General features: G+C 27.3%; 1 protein-coding gene across 2 annotated transcripts in view; it reads left to right on the top strand.

Annotated features, from left to right (window-relative positions):
- The window catches only part of etv4 (ETS variant transcription factor 4), a 93447-nt gene that overhangs the window by 61480 nt on the left and 5880 nt on the right, over positions 1 to 26087 (top strand). The gene's annotated exons all lie outside the window — the stretch shown is intronic.

Raw genomic sequence — 26087 nt, 5'->3', positions numbered from 1 at the left:
CTTTTTACTTAAAAAACGACAGTGTATAGTAAAGCTTTTTTTATTAAAAAACGACATGGTATAGTAAGGCTTTTTTAATTAAAAAACGACATAGTATAGTAAGGCTTTTTTATTAAAAAACGACAGTGTATAGTAAGGCTTTTTTATTTAAAAAACCGACAGTGTATAGTAAGGCTTTTTACTTAAAAAACGACAGTGTATAGTAAGGCATTTTTATTAAAAAACGACATAGTATAGTATGGCTTTTTATTAAAAAAACGACAGTGTATAGTAAGGCTTTTATATTAAAATACAACAGTGTATAGTAAGGCTTTTGACTTAAAAAACGACAGTGTATAGTAAGGCTTTTGACTTAAAAAAACGACATTGTATAGTAAGGCTTTTATCTTAAAAAACGACAGTGTATAGTAAGGCTTTTTACTTAAAAAACGACAGTGTATAGTAAGGCTTTTTTTATAAAAAAAAAACGACAGTGTATAGTAAGGCTTGTTACTTAAAAACGACAGTGTATAGTAAGGCTTTTTTCTTAAAAAACGACAGTGTATAGTAAGGCTTTTTACTTAAAAAACGACAGTGTATAGTAAGGCTTTTTACTTAAAAAACGACAGTGTATAGTAAGGCTTTTTTCTTAAAAAACGACAGTGTATAGTAAGGCTTTTTTCTTAAAAAACGACAGTGTATAGTAAGGCTTTTTTTTATTATAATACAACAGTGTAAAGTAAGGCTTTTGACTTAAAAAACGACAGTGTATAGTAAGGCTTGTTACTTAAAAACGACACTGTATAGTAAAGCTTTTTTATTTAAAACGACAGTGTATAGTAAGGCTTTTTACTTAAAAAACGACAGTGTATAGTAAAGCTTTTTTTATTAAAAAACGACATAGTATAGTAAGGCTTTTTTAATTAAAAAACGACAGTGTATAGTAAGGCTTTTACTTAAAAAACGACAGTGTATAGTAAGGCTTTTGACTTAAAAAACCGACAGTGTATAGTAAGGCTTTTTTCTTAAAAAACGACAGTGTATAGTAAGGCTTTTTACTTAAAAAACGACAGTGTATAGTAAAGCTTTTTTTCATTAAAAAACGACATAGTATAGTAAGGCTTTTTTAAATTAAAAAACGACATAGTATAGTAAGGCTTTTTCATTAAAAACCGACAGTGTATAGTAAGGCTTTTTAATTAAAAAACCGACAGTGTATAGTAAGGCTTGTTACTTAAAAATGACAGTGTATAGTAAGGCTTTTTTATTAAAAAACGACATAATATAGTATGGCTTTTTATTAAAAAAACGACAGTGTATAGTAAGCCTTTTTTTTATTAAAATACAACAGTGTAAAGTAAGGCTTTTGACTTAAAAAACGACAGTGTATAGTAAGGCTTTTTACTTAAAAAACGACAGTGTATAGTAAGGCTTTTTACTTAAAAAACGACAGTGTATAGTAAGGCTTTTTACTTAAAAAACGACAGTGTATAGTAAGGCTTTTTTCTTAAAAAACGACAGTGTATAGTAAGGCTTTTTTCTTAAAAAACGACAGTGTATAGTAAGGCTTTTTACTTAAAAAACGACAGTGTATAGTAAGGCTTTTTTCTTAAAAAACGACAGTGTATAGTAAGGCTTTTTACTTAAAAAACGACAGTGTATAGTAAAGCTTTTTTTATTAAAAAACGACATGGTATAGTAAGGCTTTTTTAATTAAAAAACGACATAGTATAGTAAGGCTTTTTTATTAAAAAACGACAGTGTATAGTAAGGCTTTTTAATTTAAAAAACCGACAGTGTATAGTAAGGCTTTTTACTTAAAAAACGACAGTGTATAGTAAGGCATTTTTATTAAAAAACGACATAGTATAGTATGGCTTTTTATTAAAAAAACGACAGTGTATAGTAAGGCTTTTATATTAAAATACAACAGTGTATAGTAAGGCTTTTGACTTAAAAAACGACAGTGTATAGTAAGGCTTTTGACTTAAAAAAACGACATTGTATAGTAAGGCTTTTATCTTAAAAAACGACAGTGTATAGTAAGGCTTTTTACTTAAAAAACGACAGTGTATAGTAAGGCTTTTTTTATAAAAAAAAAACGACAGTGTATAGTAAGGCTTGTTACTTAAAAACGACAGTGTATAGTAAGGCTTTTTTCTTAAAAAACGACAGTGTATAGTAAGGCTTTTTACTTAAAAAACGACAGTGTATAGTAAGGCTTTTTACTTAAAAAACGACAGTGTATAGTAAGGCTTTTTTCTTAAAAAACGACAGTGTATAGTAAGGCTTTTTTCTTAAAAAACGACAGTGTATAGTAAGGCTTTTTTTTATTATAATACAACAGTGTAAAGTAAGGCTTTTGACTTAAAAAACGACAGTGTATAGTAAGGCTTTTTACTTAAAAAACGACAGTGTATAGTAAGGCTTTTTACTTAAAAAACGACAGTGTATAGTAAGGCTTTTTACTTAAAAAACGACAGTGTATAGTAAGGCTTTTTTCTTAAAAAACGACAGTGTATAGTAAGGCTTTTTTCTTAAAAAACGACAGTGTATAGTAAGGCTTTTTACTTAAAAAACGACAGTGTATAGTAAAGCTTTTTTTATTAAAAAACGACATGGTATAGTAAGGCTTTTTAAATTAAAAAACGACATAGTATAGTAAGGCTTTTTTATTAAAAAACGACAGTGTATAGTAAGGCTTTTTAATTTAAAAAACCGACAGTGTATAGTAAGGCTTTTTACTTAAAAAACGACAGTGTATAGTAAGGCATTTTTATTAAAAAACGACATAGTATAGTATGGCTTTTTATTAAAAAAACGACAGTGTATAGTAAGGCTTTTTTATTAAAATACAACAGTGTATAGTAAGGCTTTTGACTTAAAAAACGACAGTGTATAGTAAGGCTTTTTACTTAAAAACGACAGTGTATAGTAAGGCTTTTTTATTAAAAAACGACATAGTATAGTATGGCTTTTTATTAAAAAAACGACAGTGTATAGTAAGGCTTTTTACTTAAAAAACGACAGTGTATAGTAAGGCTTTTGACTTAAAAAACGACAGTGTATAGTAAGGCTTTTTACTTAAAAAACTACAGTGTATAGTAAGGCTTTTTTCTTAAAAAACGACAGTGTATAGTAAGGCTTTTTACTTAAAAACGACAGTGTATAGTAAGGCTTTTTACTTAAAAACGACAGTGTATAGTAAGGCTTTTTACTTAAAAAACGACAGTGTATAGTAAAGCTTTTTTTAATTAAAAAACGACATAGTATAGTAAGGCTTTTTAAATTAAAAAACGACATAGTATAGTAAGGCTTTTTTATTAAAAAAACGACAGTGTTTAGTAAGGCTTTTTAACTTAAAAAAACGACAGTGTATAGTAAGGCTTTTTACTTAAAAAACGACAGTGTATAGTAAGGATTTTTACTTAAAAAACGACAGTGTATAGTAAAGCTTTTTTTCATTAAAAAACGACATAGTACAGTAAGGCTTTTTTTAATTAAAAAACGACATAGTATAGCAAGGCTTTTTCATTAAAAAACGACAGTGTATAGTAAGGCTTTTTAATTAAAAAACCGACAGTGTATAGTAAGGCTTGTTACTTAAAAACGACAGTGTATAGTAAGGCTTTTTTATTAAAAAACGACATTATATAGTATGGCTTTTTATTAAAAAAACGACAGTGTATAGTAAGCCTTTTTTTAATTAAAATACAACAGTGTATAGTAAGGCTTTTGACTTAAAAAACGACAGTGTATAGTAAGGCTTTTTACTTAAAAACGACAGTGTATAGTAAGGCTTTTTTATTAAAAAACGACATAGTATAGTATGGCTTTTTATTAAAAAAACGACAGTGTATAGTAAGGCTTTTTACTTAAAAAACGACAGTGTATAGTAAGGCTTTTGACTTAAAAAACGACAGTGTATAGTAAGGCTTTTTACTTAAAAAACTACAGTGTATAGTAAGGCTTTTTTCTTAAAAAACGACAGTGTATAGTAAGGCTTTTTACTTAAAAACGACAGTGTATAGTAAGGCTTTTTACTTAAAAAACGACAGTGTATAGTAAGGCTTTTTACTTAAAAAACGACAGTGTATAGTAAGGCTTTTTTCTTAAAAAACGACAGTGTATAGTAAAGCTTTTTTCTTAAAAAACGACAGTGTATAGTAAGGCTTTTTACTTAAAAAACGACAGTGTATAGTAAAGCTTTTTTTAATTAAAAAACGACATAGTATAGTAAGGCTTTTTAAATTAAAAAACGACATAGTATAGTAAGGCTTTTTTATTAAAAAAACGACAGTGTTTAGTAAGGCTTTTTAACTTAAAAAAACGACAGTGTATAGTAAGGCTTTTTACTTAAAAAACGACAGTGTATAGTAAGGCTTTTTTTTCCTTAAAAAACGACATAGTATAGTAAGGCTTTTTTTAAATTAAAAAACGACAGTGTATAGTAAGGCTTTTTAATTAAAAAACCGACAGTGTATAGTAAGGCTTTTTTATTAAAAAAAACGACAGTGTATAGTAAGGCTTTTTTCTTAAAAAACGACAGTGTATAGTAACGCTTTTTACTTAAAAAACGACAGTGTATAGTAAAGCTTTTTCATTAAAAAACGACATAGTATAGTAAGGCTTTTTTTTATTAAAAAACGACAGTGTATAGTAAGGCTTTTTAATTAAAAAACTGAGTGTATAGTAAGGCTTTTTTATTAAAAAACCGACAGTGTATAGTAAGGCTTGTTACTTAAAAACGACAGTGTATAGTAAGGCTTTTTTATTAAAAAACGACATTATATAGTATGGCTTTTTATTAAAAAAACGACAGTGTATAGTAAGCCTTTTTTTAATTAAAATACAACAGTGTATAGTAAGGCTTTTGACTTAAAAAACGACAGTGTATAGTAAGGCTTTTTACTTAAAAAACGACAGTGTATAGTAAGGCTTTTGACTTAAAAAACGACAGTGTATAGTAAGGCTTTTTACTTAAAAAACTACAGTGTATAGTAAGGCTTTTTTCTTAAAAAACGACAGTGTATAGTAAGGCTTTTTACTTAAAAACGACAGTGTATAGTAAGGCTTTTTACTTAAAAAACGACAGTGTATAGTAAGGCTTTTTACTTAAAAAACGACAGTGTATAGTAAGGCTTTTTTCTTAAAAAACGACAGTGTATAGTAAAGCTTTTTTCTTAAAAAACGACAGTGTATAGTAAGGCTTTTTACTTAAAAAACGACAGTGTATAGTAAAGCTTTTTTTTATTAAAAAACGACATAGTATAGTAAGGCTTTTTAAATTAAAAAACGACATAGTATAGTAAGGCTTTTTTATTAAAAAAACGACAGTGTTTAGTAAGGCTTTTTAACTTAAAAAAACGACAGTGTATAGTAAGGCTTTTTACTTAAAAAACGACAGTGTATAGTAAGGCTTTTTTTTCCTTAAAAAACGACATAGTATAGTAAGGCTTTTTTAAAATTAAAAAACGACAGTGTATAGTAAGGCTTTTTAATTAAAAAACCGACAGTGTATAGTAAGGCTTTTTTATTAAAAAAAACGACAGTGTATAGTAAGGCTTTTTTCTTAAAAAACGACAGTGTATAGTAACGCTTTTTACTTAAAAAACGACAGTGTATAGTAAAGCTTTTTCATTAAAAAACGACATAGTATAGTAAGGCTTTTTTTTATTAAAAAACGACAGTGTATAGTAAGGCTTTTTAATTAAAAAACTGAGTGTATAGTAAGGCTTTTTTATTAAAAAAACGACAGTGTATAGTAAGGCTTGTTACTTAAAAACGACAGTGTATAGTAAAGCTTTTTTATTTAAAACGACAGTGTATAGTAAGGCTTTTTACTTAAAAAACGACAGTGTATAGTAAAGCGTTTTTTAATAAAAAAACGACATAGTATAGTAAGGCTTTTTAATTAAAAAAACGACATAGTATAGTAAGGCTTTTTTATTAAAAAACGACAGTGTATAGTAAGGCTTTTTAATTAAAAAACCGACAGTGTATAGTAAGGCTTTTTTATTAAAAAAAACGACAGTGTATAGTAAGGCTTGTTACTTAAAAACGACACTGTATAGTAAAGCTTTTTTATTTAAAACGACAGTGTATAGTAAGGCTTTTTACTTAAAAAACGAAAGTGTATAGTAAAGCTTTTTTAATTAAAAAAACGACATAGTATAGTAAGGCTTTTTAAATTAAAAAACGACAGTGTATAGTAAGGCTTTTACTTAAAAAACGACAGTGTATAGTAAGGCTTTTGACTTAAAAAAACGACATTGTATAGTAAGGCTTTTTTCTTAAAAAACGACAGTGTATAGTAAGGCTTTTTACTTAAAAAACGACAGTGTATAGTAAGGCTTTTTTTATTAAAAAAAACGACAGTGTATAGTAAGGCTTGTTACTTAAAAACGACAGTGTATATTAAGGCTTTTTTCTTAAAAAACGACAGTGTATAGTAAGGCTTTTTACTTAAAAAACGACAGTGTATAGTAAGGCTTTTTACTTAAAAAACGACAGTGTATAGTAAGGCTTTTTACTTAAAAAACGACAGTGTATAGTAAGGCTTTTTTCTTAAAAAACGACAGTGTATAGTAAGGCTTTTTTCTTAAAAAACGACAGTGTATAGTAAGGCTTTTTTTTATTATAATACAACAGTGTAAAGTAAGGCTTTTGACTTAAAAAACGACAGTGTATAGTAAGGCTTTTTACTTAAAAAACGACAGTGTATAGTAAGGCTTTTTACTTAAAAAACGACAGTGTATAGTAAGGCTTTTTACTTAAAAAACGACAGTGTATAGTAAGGCTTTTTTCTTAAAAAACGACAGTGTTTAGTAAGGCTTTTTTCTTAAAAAACGACAGTGTATAGTAAGGCTTTTTTTTCCTTAAAAAACGACATAGTATAGTAAGGCTTTTTTTAAATTAAAAAACGACAGTGTATAGTAAGGCTTTTTAATTAAAAAACCGACAGTGTATAGTAAGGCTTTTTTATTAAAAAAAAACGACAGTGTATAGTAAGGCTTTTTTCTTAAAAAACGACAGTGTATAGTAACGCTTTTTACTTAAAAAAACGACAGTGTATAGTAAAGCTTTTTCATTAAAAAACGACATAGTATAGTAAGGCTTTTTTTTATTAAAAAACGACAGTGTATAGCAAGGCTTTTTAATTAAAAAACTGAGTGTATAGTAAGGCTTTTTTATTAAAAAAACGACAGTGTATAGTAAGGCTTGTTACTTAAAAACGACAGTGTATAGTAAAGCTTTTTTATTTAAAACGACAGTGTATAGTAAGGCTTTTTACTTAAAAAACGACAGTGTATAGTAAAGCGTTTTTTAATAAAAAAACGACATAGTATAGTAAGGCTTTTTAATTAAAAAAACGACATAGTATAGTAAGGCTTTTTTATTAAAAAACGACAGTGTATAGTAAGGCTTTTTAATTAAAAAACCGACAGTGTATAGTAAGGCTTTTTTATTAAAAAAAACGACAGTGTATAGTAAGGCTTGTTACTTAAAAACGACACTGTATAGTAAAGCTTTTTTATTTAAAACGACAGTGTATAGTAAGGCTTTTTACTTAAAAAACGAAAGTGTATAGTAAAGCTTTTTTAATTAAAAAAACGACATAGTATAGTAAGGCTTTTTAAATTAAAAAACGACAGTGTATAGTAAGGCTTGTTACTTAAAAACGACAGTGTATATTAAGGCTTTTTTCTTAAAAAACGACAGTGTATAGTAAGGCTTTTTACTTAAAAAACGACAGTGTATAGTAAGGCTTTTTACTTAAAAAACGACAGTGTATAGTAAGGCTTTTTACTTAAAAAACGACAGTGTATAGTAAGGCTTTTTTCTTAAAAAACGACAGTGTATAGTAAGGCTTTTTTCTTAAAAAACGACAGTGTATAGTAAGGCTTTTTTTTATTATAATACAACAGTGTAAAGTAAGGCTTTTGACTTAAAAAACGACAGTGTATAGTAAGGCTTTTTACTTAAAAAACGACAGTGTATAGTAAGGCTTTTTACTTAAAAAACGACAGTGTATAGTAAGGCTTTTTACTTAAAAAACGACAGTGTATAGTAAGGCTTTTTACTTAAAAAACGACAGTGTATAGTAAGGCTTTTTTATTAAAAAACGACTGTGTATAGTAAGGCTTTTTAATTTAAAAAACCGACAGTGTATAGTAAGGCTTTTTACTTAAAAAACGACAGTGTATAGTAAGGCATTTTTATTAAAAAACGACATAGTATAGTATGGCTTTTTATTAAAAAAACGACAGTGTATATTAAGGCTTTTTTATTAAAATACAACAGTGTATAGTAAGGCTTTTGACTTAAAAAACGGCAGTGTATAGTAAAGCTTTTTTCTTAAAAAATGACAGTGTATAGTAAGGCTTTTTACTTAAAAACGACAGTGTATAGTAAGGCTTTTTACTTAAAAAACGACAGTGTATAGTAAAGCTTTTTTTTATTAAAAAACGACATAGTATAGTAAGGCTTTTTAAATTAAAAAACGACATAGTATAGTAAGGCTTTTTTATTAAAAAAACGACAGTGTTTAGTAAGGCTTTTTAACTTAAAAAAACGACAGTGTATAGTAAGGCTTTTTACTTAAAAAACGACAGTGTATAGTAAGGCTTTTTACTTAAAAAACGACAGTGTATAGTAAGGCTTTTTACTTAAAAAACGACAGTGTATAGTAAGGCTTTTTTCTTAAAAAACGACAGTGTATAGTAAGGCTTTTTTCTTAAAAAACGACAGTGTATAGTAAGGCTTTTTACTTAAAAAACGACAGTGTATAGTAAGGCTTTTTACTTAAAAAACGACAGTGTATAGTAAAGCTTTTTTTATTAAAAAACGACATGGTATAGTAAGGCTTTTTAAATTAAAAAACGACATAGTATAGTAAGGCTTTTTTATTAAAAAACGACAGTGTATAGTAAGGCTTTTTAATTAAAAAAACCGACAGTGTATAGTAAGGCTTTTTACTTAAAAAACGACAGTGTATAGTAAGGCATTTTTATTAAAAAACGACATAGTATAGTATGGCTTTTTATTAAAAAAACGACAGTGTATAGTAAGGCTTTTTTATTAAAATACAACAGTGTATAGTAAGGCTTTTGACTTAAAAAACGGCAGTGTATAGTAAAGCTTTTTTCTTAAAAAATGACAGTGTATAGTAAGGCTTTTTACTTAAAAACGACAGTGTATAGTAAGGCTTTTTACTTAAAAAACGACAGTGTATAGTAAGGCTTTTTACTTAAAAAACGACAGTGTATAGTAAGGCTTTTTTCTTAAAAAACGACAGTGTATAGTAAAGCTTTTTTCTTAAAAAACGACAGTGTATAGTAAGGCTTTTTACTTAAAAAACGACAGTGTATAGTAAAGCTTTTTTTTATTAAAAAACGACATAGTATAGTAAGGCTTTTTAAATTAAAAAACGACATAGTATAGTAAGGCTTTTTTATTAAAAAAACAACAGTGTTTAGTAAGGCTTTTTAACTTAAAAAAACGACAGTGTATAGTAAGGCTTTTTACTTAAAAAACGACAGTGTATAGTAAGGCTTTTTTTTCCTTAAAAAACGACATAGTATAGTAAGGCTTTTTTTAAATTAAAAAACGACAGTGTATAGTAAGGCTTTTTAATTAAAAAACCGACAGTGTATAGTAAGGCTTTTTTATTAAAAAAAACGACAGTGTATAGTAAGGCTTTTTTCTTAAAAAACGACAGTGTATAGTAAGGCTTTTTACTTAAAAAACGACAGTGTATAGTAAAGCTTTTTCATTAAAAAACGACATAGTATAGTAAGGCTTTTTTTTATTAAAAAACGACAGTGTATAGTAAGGCTTTTTAATTAAAAAACTGAGTGTATAGTAAGGCTTTTTTATTAAAAAAACGACAGTGTATAGTAAGGCTTGTTACTTAAAACCGACAGTGTATAGTAAAGCTTTTTTATTTAAAACGACAGTGTATAGTAAGGCTTTTTACTTAAAAAACGACAGTGTATAGTAAAGCGTTTTTTAATAAAAAAACGACATAGTATAGTAAGGCTTTTTAATTAAAAAAACGACATAGTATAGTAAGGCTTTTTTATTAAAAAACGACAGTGTATAGTAAGGCTTTTTAATTAAAAAACCGACAGTGTATAGTAAGGCTTTTTTATTAAAAAAAACGACAGTGTATAGTAAGGCTTGTTACTTAAAAACGACACTGTATAGTAAAGCTTTTTTATTTAAAACGACAGTGTATAGTAAGGCTTTTTACTTAAAAAACGAAAGTGTATAGTAAAGCTTTTTTAATTAAAAAAACGACATAGTATAGTAAGGCTTTTTAAATTAAAAAACGACAGTGTATAGTAAGGCTTTTACTTAAAAAACGACAGTGTATAGTAAGGCTTTTGACTTAAAAAAACGACATTGTATAGTAAGGCTTTTTTCTTAAAAAACGACAGTGTATAGTAAGGCTTTTTACTTAAAAAACGACAGTGTATAGTAAGGCTTTTTTTATTAAAAAAAACGACAGTGTATAGTAAGGCTTGTTACTTAAAAACGACAGTGTATATTAAGGCTTTTTTCTTAAAAAACGACAGTGTATAGTAAGGCTTTTTACTTAAAAAACGACAGTGTATAGTAAGGCTTTTTACTTAAAAAACGACAGTGTATAGTAAGGCTTTTTACTTAAAAAACGACAGTGTATAGTAAGGCTTTTTTCTTAAAAAACGACAGTGTATAGTAAGGCTTTTTTCTTAAAAAACGACAGTGTATAGTAAGGCTTTTTTTTATTATAATACAACAGTGTAAAGTAAGGCTTTTGACTTAAAAAACGACAGTGTATAGTAAGGCTTTTTACTTAAAAAACGACAGTGTATAGTAAGGCTTTTTACTTAAAAAACGACAGTGTATAGTAAGGCTTTTTACTTAAAAAACGACAGTGTATAGTAAGGCTTTTTTCTTAAAAAACGACAGTGTATAGTAAGGCTTTTTTCTTAAAAAACGACAGTGTATAGTAAGGCTTTTTTTTCCTTAAAAAACGACATAGTATAGTAAGGCTTTTTTTAAATTAAAAAACGACAGTGTGTAGTAAGGCTTTTTAATTAAAAAACCGACAGTGTATAGTAAGGCTTTTTTATTAAAAAAAACGACAGTGTATAGTAAGGCTTTTTTCTTAAAAAACGACAGTGTATAGTAACGCTTTTTACTTAAAAAACGACAGTGTATAGTAAAGCTTTTTCATTAAAAAACGACATAGTATAGTAAGGCTTTTTTTTATTAAAAAACGACAGTGTATAGTAAGGCTTTTTAATTAAAAAACTGAGTGTATAGTAAGGCTTTTTTATTAAAAAAACGACAGTGTATAGTAAGGCTTGTTACTTAAAAACGACAGTGTATAGTAAAGCTTTTTTATTTAAAACGACAGTGTATAGTAAGGCTTTTTACTTAAAAAACGACAGTGTATAGTAAAGCGTTTTTTAATAAAAAAACGACATAGTATAGTAAGGCTTTTTAATTAAAAAAACGACATAGTATAGTAAGGCTTTTTTATTAAAAAACGACAGTGTATAGTAAGGCTTTTTAATTAAAAAACCGACAGTGTATAGTAAGGCTTTTTTATTAAAAAAAACGACAGTGTATAGTAAGGCTTGTTACTTAAAAACGACACTGTATAGTAAAGCTTTTTTATTTAAAACGACAGTGTATAGTAAGGCTTTTTACTTAAAAAACGAAAGTGTATAGTAAAGCTTTTTTAATTAAAAAAACGACATAGTATAGTAAGGCTTTTTAAATTAAAAAACGACAGTGTATAGTAAGGCTTTTACTTAAAAAACGACAGTGTATAGTAAGGCTTTTGACTTAAAAAAACGACATTGTATAGTAAGGCTTTTTTCTTAAAAAACGACAGTGTATAGTAAGGCTTTTTACTTAAAAAACGACAGTGTATAGTAAGGCTTTTTTTATTAAAAAAAACGACAGTGTATAGTAAGGCTTGTTACTTAAAAACGACAGTGTATATTAAGGCTTTTTTCTTAAAAAACGACAGTGTATAGTAAGGCTTTTTACTTAAAAAACGACAGTGTATAGTAAGGCTTTTTACTTAAAAAACGACAGTGTATAGTAAGGCTTTTTACTTAAAAAACGACAGTGTATAGTAAGGCTTTTTTCTTAAAAAACGACAGTGTATAGTAAGGCTTTTTTCTTAAAAAACGACAGTGTATAGTAAGGCTTTTTTTTATTATAATACAACAGTGTAAAGTAAGGCTTTTGACTTAAAAAACGACAGTGTATAGTAAGGCTTTTTACTTAAAAAACGACAGTGTATAGTAAGGCTTTTTACTTAAAAAACGACAGTGTATAGTAAGGCTTTTTACTTAAAAAACGACAGTGTATAGTAAGGCTTTTTTCTTAAAAAACGACAGTGTATAGTAAGGCTTTTTTCTTAAAAAACGACAGTGTATAGTAAGGCTTTTTTTTCCTTAAAAAACGACATAGTATAGTAAGGCTTTTTTTAAATTAAAAAACGACAGTGTATAGTAAGGCTTTTTAATTAAAAAACCGACAGTGTATAGTAAGGCTTTTTTATTAAAAAAAACGACAGTGTATAGTAAGGCTTTTTTCTTAAAAAACGACAGTGTATAGTAACGCTTTTTACTTAAAAAACGACAGTGTATAGTAAAGCTTTTTCATTAAAAAACGACATAGTATAGTAAGGCTTTTTTTTTATTAAAAAACGACAGTGTATAGTAAGGCTTTTTAATTAAAAAACTGAGTGTATAGTAAGGCTTTTTTATTAAAAAAACGACAGTGTATAGTAAGGCTTGTTACTTAAAAACGACAGTGTATAGTAAAGCTTTTTTATTTAAAACGACAGTGTATAGTAAGGCTTTTTACTTAAAAAACGACAGTGTATAGTAAAGCGTTTTTTAATAAAAAAACGACATAGTATAGTAAGGCTTTTTAATTAAAAAAACGACATAGTATAGTAAGGCTTTTTTATTAAAAAACGACAGTGTATAGTAAGGCTTTTTAATTAAAAAACCGACAGTGTATAGTAAGGCTTTTTTATTAAAAAAAACGACAGTGTATAGTAAGGCTTGTTACTTAAAAACGACACTGTATAGTAAAGCTTTTTTATTTAAAACGACAGTGTATAGTAAGGCTTTTTACTTAAAAAACGAAAGTGTATAGTAAAGCTTTTTTAATTAAAAAAACGACATAGTATAGTAAGGCTTTTTAAATTAAAAAACGACAGTGTATAGTAAGGCTTGTTACTTAAAAACGACAGTGTATATTAAGGCTTTTTTCTTAAAAAACGACAGTGTATAGTAAGGCTTTTTACTTAAAAAACGACAGTGTATAGTAAGGCTTTTTACTTAAAAAACGACAGTGTATAGTAAGGCTTTTTACTTAAAAAACGACAGTGTATAGTAAGGCTTTTTTCTTAAAAAACGACAGTGTATAGTAAGGCTTTTTTCTTAAAAAACGACAGTGTATAGTAAGGCTTTTTTTTATTATAATACAACAGTGTAAAGTAAGGCTTTTGACTTAAAAAACGACAGTGTATAGTAAGGCTTTTTACTTAAAAAACGACAGTGTATAGTAAGGCTTTTTACTTAAAAAACGACAGTGTATAGTAAGGCTTTTTACTTAAAAAACGACAGTGTATAGTAAGGCTTTTTACTTAAAAAACGACAGTGTATAGTAAGGCTTTTTTATTAAAAAACGACTGTGTATAGTAAGGCTTTTTAATTTAAAAAACCGACAGTGTATAGTAAGGCTTTTTACTTAAAAAACGACAGTGTATAGTAAGGCATTTTTATTAAAAAACGACATAGTATAGTATGGCTTTTTATTAAAAAAACGACAGTGTATAGTAAGGCTTTTTTATTAAAATACAACAGTGTATAGTAAGGCTTTTGACTTAAAAAACGGCAGTGTATAGTAAAGCTTTTTTCTTAAAAAATGACAGTGTATAGTAAGGCTTTTTACTTAAAAACGACAGTGTATAGTAAGGCTTTTTACTTAAAAAACGACAGTGTATAGTAAAGCTTTTTTTTATTAAAAAACGACATAGTATAGTAAGGCTTTTTAAATTAAAAAACGACATAGTATAGTAAGGCTTTTTTATTAAAAAAACGACAGTGTTTAGTAAGGCTTTTTAACTTAAAAAAACGACAGTGTATAGTAAGGCTTTTTACTTAAAAAACGACAGTGTATAGTAAGGCTTTTTACTTAAAAAACGACAGTGTATAGTAAGGCTTTTTACTTAAAAAACGACAGTGTATAGTAAGGCTTTTTTCTTAAAAAACGACAGTGTATAGTAAGGCTTTTTTCTTAAAAAACGACAGTGTATAGTAAGGCTTTTTACTTAAAAAACGACAGTGTATAGTAAGGCTTTTTACTTAAAAAACGACAGTGTATAGTAAAGCTTTTTTTATTAAAAAACGACATGGTATAGTAAGGCTTTTTAAATTAAAAAACGACATAGTATAGTAAGGCTTTTTTATTAAAAAACGACAGTGTATAGTAAGGCTTTTTAATTAAAAAAACCGACAGTGTATAGTAAGGCTTTTTACTTAAAAAACGACAGTGTATAGTAAGGCATTTTTATTAAAAAACGACATAGTATAGTATGGCTTTTTATTAAAAAAACGACAGTGTATAGTAAGGCTTTTTTATTAAAATACAACAGTGTATAGTAAGGCTTTTGACTTAAAAAACGGCAGTGTATAGTAAAGCTTTTTTCTTAAAAAATGACAGTGTATAGTAAGGCTTTTTACTTAAAAACGACAGTGTATAGTAAGGCTTTTTACTTAAAAAACGACAGTGTATAGTAAGGCTTGTTACTTAAAAACGACAGTGTATAGTAAAGCTTTTTTATTTAAAACGACAGTGTATAGTAAGGCTTTTTACTTAAAAAACGACAGTGTATAGTAAAGCGTTTTTTAATAAAAAAACGACATAGTATAGTAAGGCTTTTTAATTAAAAAAACGACATAGTATAGTAAGGCTTTTTTATTAAAAAACGACAGTGTATAGTAAGGCTTTTTAATTAAAAAACCGACAGTGTATAGTAAGGCTTTTTTATTAAAAAAAACGACAGTGTATAGTAAGGCTTGTTACTTAAAAACGACACTGTATAGTAAAGCTTTTTTATTTAAAACGACAGTGTATAGTAAGGCTTTTTACTTAAAAAACGAAAGTGTATAGTAAAGCTTTTTTAATTAAAAAAAACGACATAGTATAGTAAGGCTTTTTAAATTAAAAAACGACAGTGTATAGTAAGGCTTTTACTTAAAAAACGACAGTGTATAGTAAGGCTTTTGACTTAAAAAAACGACATTGTATAGTAAGGCTTTTTTCTTAAAAAACGACAGTGTATAGTAAGGCTTTTTACTTAAAAAACGACAGTGTATAGTAAGGCTTTTTTTATTAAAAAAAACGACAGTGTATAGTAAGGCTTGTTACTTAAAAACGACAGTGTATATTAAGGCTTTTTTCTTAAAAAACGACAGTGTATAGTAAGGCTTTTTACTTAAAAAACGACAGTGTATAGTAAGGCTTTTTACTTAAAACGACAGTGTATAGTAAGGCTTTTTACTTAAAAAACGACAGTGTATAGTAAGGCTTTTTTCTTAAAAAACGACAGTGTATAGTAAGGCTTTTTTCTTAAAAAACGACAGTGTATAGTAAGGCTTTTTTTTATTATAATACAACAGTGTAAAGTAAGGCTTTTGACTTAAAAAACGACAGTGTATAGTAAGGCTTTTTACTTAAAAAACGACAGTGTATAGTAAGGCTTTTTACTTAAAAAACGACAGTGTATAGTAAGGCTTTTTACTTAAAAAACGACAGTGTATAGTAAGGCTTTTTTCTTAAAAAACGACAGTGTATAGTAAGGCTTTTTTCTTAAAAAACGACAGTGTATAGTAAGGCTTTTTTTTCCTTAAAAAACGACATAGTATAGTAAGGCTTTTTTTAAATTAAAAAACGACAGTGTATAGTAAGGCTTTTTAATTAAAAAACCGACAGTGTATAGTAAGGCTTTTTTATTAAAAAAAACGACAGTGTATAGTAAGGCTTTTTTCTTAAAAAACGACAGTGTATAGTAACGCTTTTTACTTAAAAAACGACAGTGTATAGTAAAGCTTTTTCATTAAAAAACGACATAGTATAGTAAGGCTTTTTTTTATTAAAAAACGACAGTGTATAGTAAGGCTTTTTAATTAAAAAACTGAGTGTATAGTAAGGCTTTTTTATTAAAAAAACGACAGTGTATAGTAAGGCTTGTTACTTAAAAACGACAGTGTATAGTAAAGCTTTTTTATTTAAAACGACAGTGTATAGTAAGGCTTTTTACTTAAAAAACGACAGTGTATAGTAAAGCGTTTTTTAATAAAAAAACGACATAGTATAGTAAGGCTTTTTAATTAAAAAAACGACATAGTATAGTAAGGCTTTTTTATTAAAAAACGACAGTGTATAGTAAGGCTTTTTAATTAAAAAACCGACAGTGTATAGTAAGGCTTTTTTATTAAAAAAAACGACAGTGTATAGTAAGGCTTGTTACTTAAAAACGACACTGTATAGTAAAGCTTTTTTATTTAAAACGACAGTGTATAGTAAGGCTTTTTACTTAAAAAACGAAAGTGTATAGTAAAGCTTTTTTAATTAAAAAAACGACATAGTATAGTAAGGCTTTTTAAATTAAAAAACGACAGTGTATAGTAAGGCTTTTACTTAAAAAACGACAGTGTATAGTAAGGCTTTTGACTTAAAAAAACGACATTGTATAGTAAGGCTTTTTTCTTAAAAAACGACAGTGTATAGTAAGGCTTTTTACTTAAAAAACGACAGTGTATAGTAAGGCTTGTTACTTAAAAACGACAGTGTATAGTAAGGCTTTTTTTATTAAAAAAAACGACAGTGTATAGTAAGGCTTGTTACTTAAAAACGACAGTGTATAGTAAGGCTTTTTTCTTAAAAAACGACAGTGTATAGTAAGGCTTTTTACTTAAAAAACGACAGTGTATAGTAAGGCTTTTTTTATTAAAAAACGACATAGTATAGTAAGGCTTTTTTATTAAAAAACGACAGTGTATAGTAAGGCCTTTTAATTTAAAAAAAACGACATAGTATAGTAAGGCTTTTTTATTAAAAAACGACAGTGTATAGTAAGGCTTTTGACTTAAAAAACGACAGTGTATAGTAAGGCTTTTGACTTAAAAAACCGACTGTATAGTAAGGCTTTTTTCTTAAAAAACGACAGTGTATAGTAAGGCTTTTTACTTAAAAAACGACAGTGTATAGTAAAGCTTTTTTTCATTAAAAAACGACATAGTATAGTCAGGCTTTTTTAAATTAAAAAACGACATAGTATAGTAAGGCTTTTTAATTAGAAAACGACAGTGTATAGTAAGGCTTTTTAATTAAAAAACCGACAGTGTATAGTAAGGCTTTTTTCTTAAAAAACGACAGTGTATAGTAAGGCTTTTTACTTAAAAAACGACAGTGTATAGTAAAGCTTTTTTTCATTAAAAAACGACATAGTATAGTAAGGCTTTTTTAAATTAAAAAACGACATAGTATAGTAAGGCTTTTTCATTAAAAACCGACAGTGTATAGTAAGGCTTTTTAATTAAAAAACCGACAGTGTATAGTAAGGCTTGTTACTTAAAAACGACAGTGTATAGTAAGGCTTTTTTATTAAAAAACGACATAATATAGTATGGCTTTTTATTAAAAAAACGACAGTGTATAGTAAGCCTTTTTTTAATTAAAATACAACAGTGTATAGTAAGGCTTTTGACTTAAAAAACGACAGTGTATAGTAAGGCTTTTTACTTAAAAACGACAGTGTATAGTAAGGCTTTTTTATTAAAAAACGACAGTGTATAGTAAGGCTTTTTACTTAAAAACGACAGTGTATAGTAAGGCTTTTTTATTAAAAAACGACATAGTATAGTATGGCTTTTTATTAAAAAAACGACAGTGTATAGTAAGGCTTTTTACTTAAAAAACGACAGTGTATAGTAAGGCTTTTTTCTTAAAAAACGACAGTGTATAGTAAGGCTTTTTTCTTAAAAAACGACAGTGTATAGTAAGGCTTTTTACTTAAAAACGACAGTGTATAGTAAGGCTTTTTTCTTAAAAAACGACAGTGTATAGTAAGGCTTTTTACTTAAAAAACGACAGTGTATAGTAAAGCTTTTTTTATTAAAAAACGACATGGTATAGTAAGGCTTTTTTAATTAAAAAACGACATAGTATAGTAAGGCTTTTTTTATTAAAAAACGACATAGTATAGTAAGGCTTTTTTATTAAAAAACGACAGTGTATAGCAAGGCTTTTTTTTTATTAAAAAACGACAGTGTATAGTAAGGCTTTTTACTTAAAAAACGACAGTGTATAGTAAGGCTTTTTACTTAAAAAACGACAGTGTATAGTAAGGCTTTTTTCTTAAAAAACGACAGTGTATAGTAAGGCTTTTTTATTAAAAAACGACATAGTATAGTATGGCTTTTTATTAAAAAAACGACAGTGTATAGTAAGGCTTTTTTTATTAAAATACAACAGTGTATAGTAAGGCTTTTGACTTAAAAAACGACAGTGTATAGTAAGGCTTTTTACTTAAAAAACGACAGTGTATAGTAAGGCTTTTTACTTAAAAAACGACAGTGTATAGTAAGGCTTTTTTCTTAAAAAACGACAGTGTATAGTAAGGCTTTTTTCTTAAAAAACGACAGTGTATAGTAAGGCTTTTTACTTAAAAAACGACAGTGTATAGTAAGGCTTTTTTCTTAAAAAACGACAGTGTATAGTAAGGCTTTTTACTTAAAAAACGACAGTGTATAGTAAAGCTTTTTTTATTAAAAAACGACATGGTATAGTAAGGCTTTTTTAATTAAAAAACGACATAGTATAGTAAGGCTTTTTTATTAAAAAATGACAGTGTATAGTAAGGCTTTTTAATTTAAAAAACCGACAGTGTATAGTAAGGCTTTTTACTTAAAAAACGACAGTGTATAGTAAGGCATTTTTATTAAAAAAAGACATAGTATAATATGGCTTTTTATTAAAAAAACGACAGTGTATAGTAAGGCTTTTTTATTAAAATACAACAGTGTATAGTAAGGCTTTTGACTTAAAAAACGGCAGTGTATAGTAAAGCTTTTTTATTAAAAAATTACATAGTATAGTAAGGCTTTTTACTTAAAAAACGACAGTGTATAGTAAGTCTTTTTACTTAAAAAACGACAGTGTATAGTAAGGCTTTTGACTTAAAAAACGACAGTGTATAGTAAAGCTTTTTTATTAAAAAACGACATAGTATAGTAAGGCTTTTTTTAATTAAAAAACGACATAGTATAGTAAGGCTTTTTTTATTAAAAAACGACAGTGTATAGTAAGGCTTTTTAATTAAAAAACCGACAGTGTATAGTAAGGCTTTTTTATTAAAAAAACGAGTGTATAGTAAGGCTTGTTACTTAAAAACGACACTGTATAGTAAAGCTTTTTTATTTAAAACGACAGTGTATAGTAAGGCTTTTTACTTAAAAAACGACAGTGTATAGTAAAGCTTTTTTATTAAAAAACGACATAGTATAGTAAGGCTTTTTTAATTAAAAAACGACATAGTATAGTAAGGCTTTTTTATTAAAAAACGACAGTGTATAGTAAGGCTTTTACTTAAAAAACGACAGTGTATAGTAAGGCTTTTGACTTAAAAAACCGACAGTGTATAGTAAGGCTTTTTTCTTAAAAAACGACAGTGTATAGTAAGGCTTTTTACTTAAAAAACGACAGTGTATAGTAAGGCTTTTGACTTAAAAAACCGACTGTATAGTAAGGCTTTTTTCTTAAAAAACGACAGTGTATAGTAAGGCTTTTTACTTAAAAAACGACAGTGTATAGTAAAGCTTTTTTTCATTAAAAAACGACATAGTATAGTCAGGCTTTTTTAAATTAAAAAACGACATAGTATAGTAAGGCTTTTTAATTAGAAAACGACAGTGTATAGTAAGGCTTTTTAATTAAAAAACCGACAGTGTATAGTAAGGCTTTTTTCTTAAAAAACGACAGTGTATAGTAAGGCTTTTTACTTAAAAAACGACAGTGTATAGTAAAGCTTTTTTTCATTAAAAAACGACATAGTATAGTAAGGCTTTTTTAAATTAAAAAACGACATAGTATAGTAAGGCTTTTTCATTAAAAACCGACAGTGTATAGTAAGGCTTTTTAATTAAAAAACCGACAGTGTATAGTAAGGCTTGTTACTTAAAAACGACAGTGTATAGTAAGGCTTTTTTATTAAAAAACGACATAATATAGTATGGCTTTTTATTAAAAAAACGACAGTGTATAGTAAGCCTTTTTTTAATTAAAATACAACAGTGTATAGTAAGGCTTTTGACTTAAAAAACGACAGTGTATAGTAAGGCTTTTTACTTAAAAACGACAGTGTATAGTAAGGCTTTTTTATTAAAAAACGACAGTGTATAGTAAGGCTTTTTACTTAAAAACGACAGTGTATAGTAAGGCTTTTTTATTAAAAAACGACATAGTATAGTATGGCTTTTTATTAAAAAAACGACAGTGTATAGTAAGGCTTTTTACTTAAAAAACGACAGTGTATAGTAAGGCTTTTTTCTTAAAAAACGACAGTGTATAGTAAGGCTTTTTTCTTAAAAAACGACAGTGTATAGTAAGGCTTTTTACTTAAAAACGACAGTGTATAGTAAGGCTTTTTTCTTAAAAAACGACAGTGTATAGTAAGGCTTTTTACTTAAAAAACGACAGTGTATAGTAAAGCTTTTTTTATTAAAAAACGACATGGTATAGTAAGGCTTTTTTAATTAAAAAACGACATAGTATAGTAAGGCTTTTTTTATTAAAAAACGACATAGTATAGTAAGGCTTTTTTATTAAAAAACGACAGTGTATAGCAAGGCTTTTTTTTTATTAAAAAACGACAGTGTATAGTAAGGCTTTTTACTTAAAAAACGACAGTGTATAGTAAGGCTTTTTACTTAAAAAACGACAGTGTATAGTAAGGCTTTTTTCTTAAAAAACGACAGTGTATAGTAAGGCTTTTTTTATTAAAATACAACAGTGTATAGTAAGGCTTTTGACTTAAAAAACGACAGTGTATAGTAAGGCTTTTTACTTAAAAAACGACAGTGTATAGTAAGGCTTTTTACTTAAAAAACGACAGTGTATAGTAAGGCTTTTTTCTTAAAAAACGACAGTGTATAGTAAGGCTTTTTTCTTAAAAAACGACAGTGTATAGTAAGGCTTTTTACTTAAAAAACGACAGTGTATAGTAAGGCTTTTTTCTTAAAAAACGACAGTGTATAGTAAGGCTTTTTACTTAAAAAACGACAGTGTATAGTAAAGCTTTTTTTATTAAAAAACGACATGGTATAGTAAGGCTTTTTTAATTAAAAAACGACATAGTATAGTAAGGCTTTTTTATTAAAAAATGACAGTGTATAGTAAGGCTTTTTAATTTAAAAAACCGACAGTGTATAGTAAGGCTTTTTACTTAAAAAACGACAGTGTATAGTAAGGCATTTTTATTAAAAAAAGACATAGTATAATATGGCTTTTTATTAAAAAAACGACAGTGTATAGTAAGGCTTTTTTATTAAAATACAACAGTGTATAGTAAGGCTTTTGACTTAAAAAACGGCAGTGTATAGTAAAGCTTTTTTATTAAAAAATTACATAGTATAGTAAGGCTTTTTACTTAAAAAACGACAGTGTATAGTAAGTCTTTTTACTTAAAAAACGACAGTGTATAGTAAGGCTTTTGACTTAAAAAACGACAGTGTATAGTAAAGCTTTTTTATTAAAAAACGACATAGTATAGTAAGGCTTTTTTTAATTAAAAAACGACATAGTATAGTAAGGCTTTTTTTATTAAAAAACGACAGTGTATAGTAAGGCTTTTTAATTAAAAAACCGACAGTGTATAGTAAGGCTTTTTTATTAAAAAAACGAGTGTATAGTAAGGCTTGTTACTTAAAAACGACACTGTATAGTAAAGCTTTTTTATTTAAAACGACAGTGTATAGTAAGGCTTTTTACTTAAAAAACGACAGTGTATAGTAAAGCTTTTTTATTAAAAAACGACATAGTATAGTAAGGCTTTTTTAATTAAAAAACGACATAGTATAGTAAGGCTTTTTTATTAAAAAACGACAGTGTATAGTAAGGCTTTTACTTAAAAAACGACAGTGTATAGTAAGGCTTTTGACTTAAAAAACCGACAGTGTATAGTAAGGCTTTTTTCTTAAAAAACGACAGTGTATAGTAAGGCTTTTTACTTAAAAAACGACAGTGTATAGTAAGGCTTTTGACTTAAAAAACCGACTGTATAGTAAGGCTTTTTTCTTAAAAAACGACAGTGTATAGTAAGGCTTTTTACTTAAAAAACGACAGTGTATAGTAAAGCTTTTTTTCATTAAAAAACGACATAGTATAGTCAGGCTTTTTTAAATTAAAAAACGACATAGTATAGTAAGGCTTTTTAATTAGAAAACGACAGTGTATAGTAAGGCTTTTTAATTAAAAAACCGACAGTGTATAGTAAGGCTTTTTTCTTAAAAAACGACAGTGTATAGTAAGGCTTTTTACTTAAAAAACGACAGTGTATAGTAAAGCTTTTTTTCATTAAAAAACGACATAGTATAGTAAGGCTTTTTTAAATTAAAAAACGACATAGTATAGTAAGGCTTTTTCATTAAAAACCGACAGTGTATAGTAAGGCTTTTTAATTAAAAAACCGACAGTGTATAGTAAGGCTTGTTACTTAAAAACGACAGTGTATAGTAAGGCTTTTTTATTAAAAAACGACATAATATAGTATGGCTTTTTATTAAAAAAACGACAGTGTATAGTAAGCCTTTTTTTAATTAAAATACAACAGTGTATAGTAAGGCTTTTGACTTAAAAAACGACAGTGTATAGTAAGGCTTTTTACTTAAAAACGACAGTGTATAGTAAGGCTTTTTTATTAAAAAACGACAGTGTATAGTAAGGCTTTTTACTTAAAAACGACAGTGTATAGTAAGGCTTTTTTATTAAAAAACGACATAGTATAGTATGGCTTTTTATTAAAAAAACGACAGTGTATAGTAAGGCTTTTTACTTAAAAAACGACAGTGTATAGTAAGGCTTTTTTCTTAAAAAACGACAGTGTATAGTAAGGCTTTTTTCTTAAAAAACGACAGTGTATAGTAAGGCTTTTTACTTAAAAACGACAGTGTATAGTAAGGCTTTTTTCTTAAAAAACGACAGTGTATAGTAAGGCTTTTTACTTAAAAAACGACAGTGTATAGTAAAGCTTTTTTTATTAAAAAACGACATGGTATAGTAAGGCTTTTTTAATTAAAAAACGACATAGTATAGTAAGGCTTTTTTTATTAAAAAACGACATAGTATAGTAAGGCTTTTTTATTAAAAAACGACAGTGTATAGCAAGGCTTTTTTTTTATTAAAAAACGACAGTGTATAGTAAGGCTTTTTACTTAAAAAACGACAGTGTATAGTAAGGCTTTTTACTTAAAAAACGACAGTGTATAGTAAGGCTTTTTTCTTAAAAAACGACAGTGTATAGTAAGGCTTTTTTATTAAAAAACGACATAGTATAGTATGGCTTTTTATTAAAAAAACGACAGTGTATAGTAAGGCTTTTTTTATTAAAATACAACAGTGTATAGTAAGGCTTTTGACTTAAAAAACGACAGTGTATAGTAAGGCTTTTTACTTAAAAAACGACAGTGTATAGTAAGGCTTTTTACTTAAAAAACGACAGTGTATAGTAAGGCTTTTTTCTTAAAAAACGACAGTGTATAGTAAGGCTTTTTTCTTAAAAAACGACAGTGTATAGTAAGGCTTTTTACTTAAAAAACGACAGTGTATAGTAAGGCTTTTTTCTTAAAAAACGACAGTGTATAGTAAGGCTTTTTACTTAAAAAACGACAGTGTATAGTAAAGCTTTTTTTATTAAAAAACGACATGGTATAGTAAGGCTTTTTTAATTAAAAAACGACATAGTATAGTAAGGCTTTTTTATTAAAAAATGACAGTGTATAGTAAGGCTTTTTAATTTAAAAAACCGACAGTGTATAGTAAGGCTTTTTACTTAAAAAACGACAGTGTATAGTAAGGCATTTTTATTAAAAAAAGACATAGTATAATATGGCTTTTTATTAAAAAAACGACAGTGTATAGTAAGGCTTTTTTATTAAAATACAACAGTGTATAGTAAGGCTTTTGACTTAAAAAACGGCAGTGTATAGTAAAGCTTTTTTATTAAAAAATTACATAGTATAGTAAGGCTTTTTACTTAAAAAACGACAGTGTATAGTAAGTCTTTTTACTTAAAAAACGACAGTGTATAGTAAGGCTTTTGACTTAAAAAACGACAGTGTATAGTAAAGCTTTTTTATTAAAAAACGACATAGTATAGTAAGGCTTTTTTTAATTAAAAAACGACATAGTATAGTAAGGCTTTTTTTATTAAAAAACGACAGTGTATAGTAAGGCTTTTTAATTAAAAAACCGACAGTGTATAGTAAGGCTTTTTTATTAAAAAAACGAGTGTATAGTAAGGCTTGTTACTTAAAAACGACACTGTATAGTAAAGCTTTTTTATTTAAAACGACAGTGTATAGTAAGGCTTTTTACTTAAAAAACGACAGTGTATAGTAAAGCTTTTTTATTAAAAAACGACATAGTATAGTAAGGCTTTTTTAATTAAAAAACGACATAGTATAGTAAGGCTTTTTTATTAAAAAACGACAGTGTATAGTAAGGCTTTTACTTAAAAAACGACAGTGTATAGTAAGGCTTTTGACTTAAAAAACCGACAGTGTATAGTAAGGCTTTTTTCTTAAAAAACGACAGTGTATAGTAAGGCTTTTTACTTAAAAAACGACAGTGTATAGTAAAGCTTTTTTTCATTAAAAAACGACATAGTACAGTAAGGCTTTTTTAATTAAAAAACGACATAGTATAGCAAGGCTTTTTCATTAAAAAACGACAGTGTATAGTAAGGCTTTTTAATTAAAAAACCGACAGTGTATAGTAAGGCTTGTTACTTAAAAACGACAGTGTATAGTAAGGCTTTTTTATTAAAAAACGACATTATATAGTATGGCTTTTTATTAAAAAAACGACAGTTTTTAGTAAGCCTTTTTTTAATTAAAATACAACAGTGTATAGTAAGGCTTTTGACTTAAAAAACGACAGTGTATAGTAAGGCTTTTTACTTAAAAACGACAGTGTATAGTAAGACTTTTTTATTAAAAAACGACATAGTATAGTATGGCTTTTTATTAAAAAAACGACAGTGTATAGTAAGGCTTTTTACTTAAAAAACGACAGTGTATAGTAATGCTTTTGACTTAAAAAACGACAGTGTATAGTAAGGCTTTTTACTTAAAAAACTACAGTGTATAGTAAGGCTTTTTTCTTAAAAAACGACAGTGTATAGTAAGGCTTTTTACTTAAAAAACGACAGTGTATAGTAAGGCTTTTTTCTTAAAAAACGACAGTGTATAGTAAGGCTTTTTACTTAAAAAACGACAGTGTATAGTAAAGCTTTTTTTATTAAAAAACGACATGGTATAGTAAGGCTTTTTTAATTAAAAAACGACATAGTATAGTAAGGCTTTTGTTATTAAAAAACGACAGTGTATAGTAAGGCTTTTTAATTTAAAAAACTGACAGTGTATAGTAAGGCTTTTTACTTAAAAAATGACAGTGTATAGTAAGGCTTTTTTATTAAAAAACGACATAGTATAGTATGGCTTTTTATTAAAAAAACGACAGTGTATAGTAAGGCTTTTTTAAATTAAAATACAACAGTGTATAGTAAGGCTTTTGACTTAAAAAACGGCAGTGTATAGTAAAGCTTTTTTCTTAAAAAAACGACATAGTACAGTAAGGCTTTTTTAAATTAAAAAACGACATAGTATAGTAAGGCTTTTTTTTTATTAAAAAACGTCAGTGTATAGTAAGGCTTTTTAATTAAAAAACCGACAGTGTATAGTAAGGCTTTTTTATTTAAAAAAACGACAGTGTATAGTAAGGCTTTTTTCTTAAAAAACGACAGT

Source organism: Stigmatopora argus, chromosome 18, assembly GCF_051989625.1.
Source record: "Stigmatopora argus isolate UIUO_Sarg chromosome 18, RoL_Sarg_1.0, whole genome shotgun sequence".
Lineage (NCBI taxonomy): Eukaryota > Metazoa > Chordata > Actinopteri > Syngnathiformes > Syngnathidae > Stigmatopora > Stigmatopora argus.
This window is presented reverse-complemented; position numbering and strand designations above follow the sequence as displayed.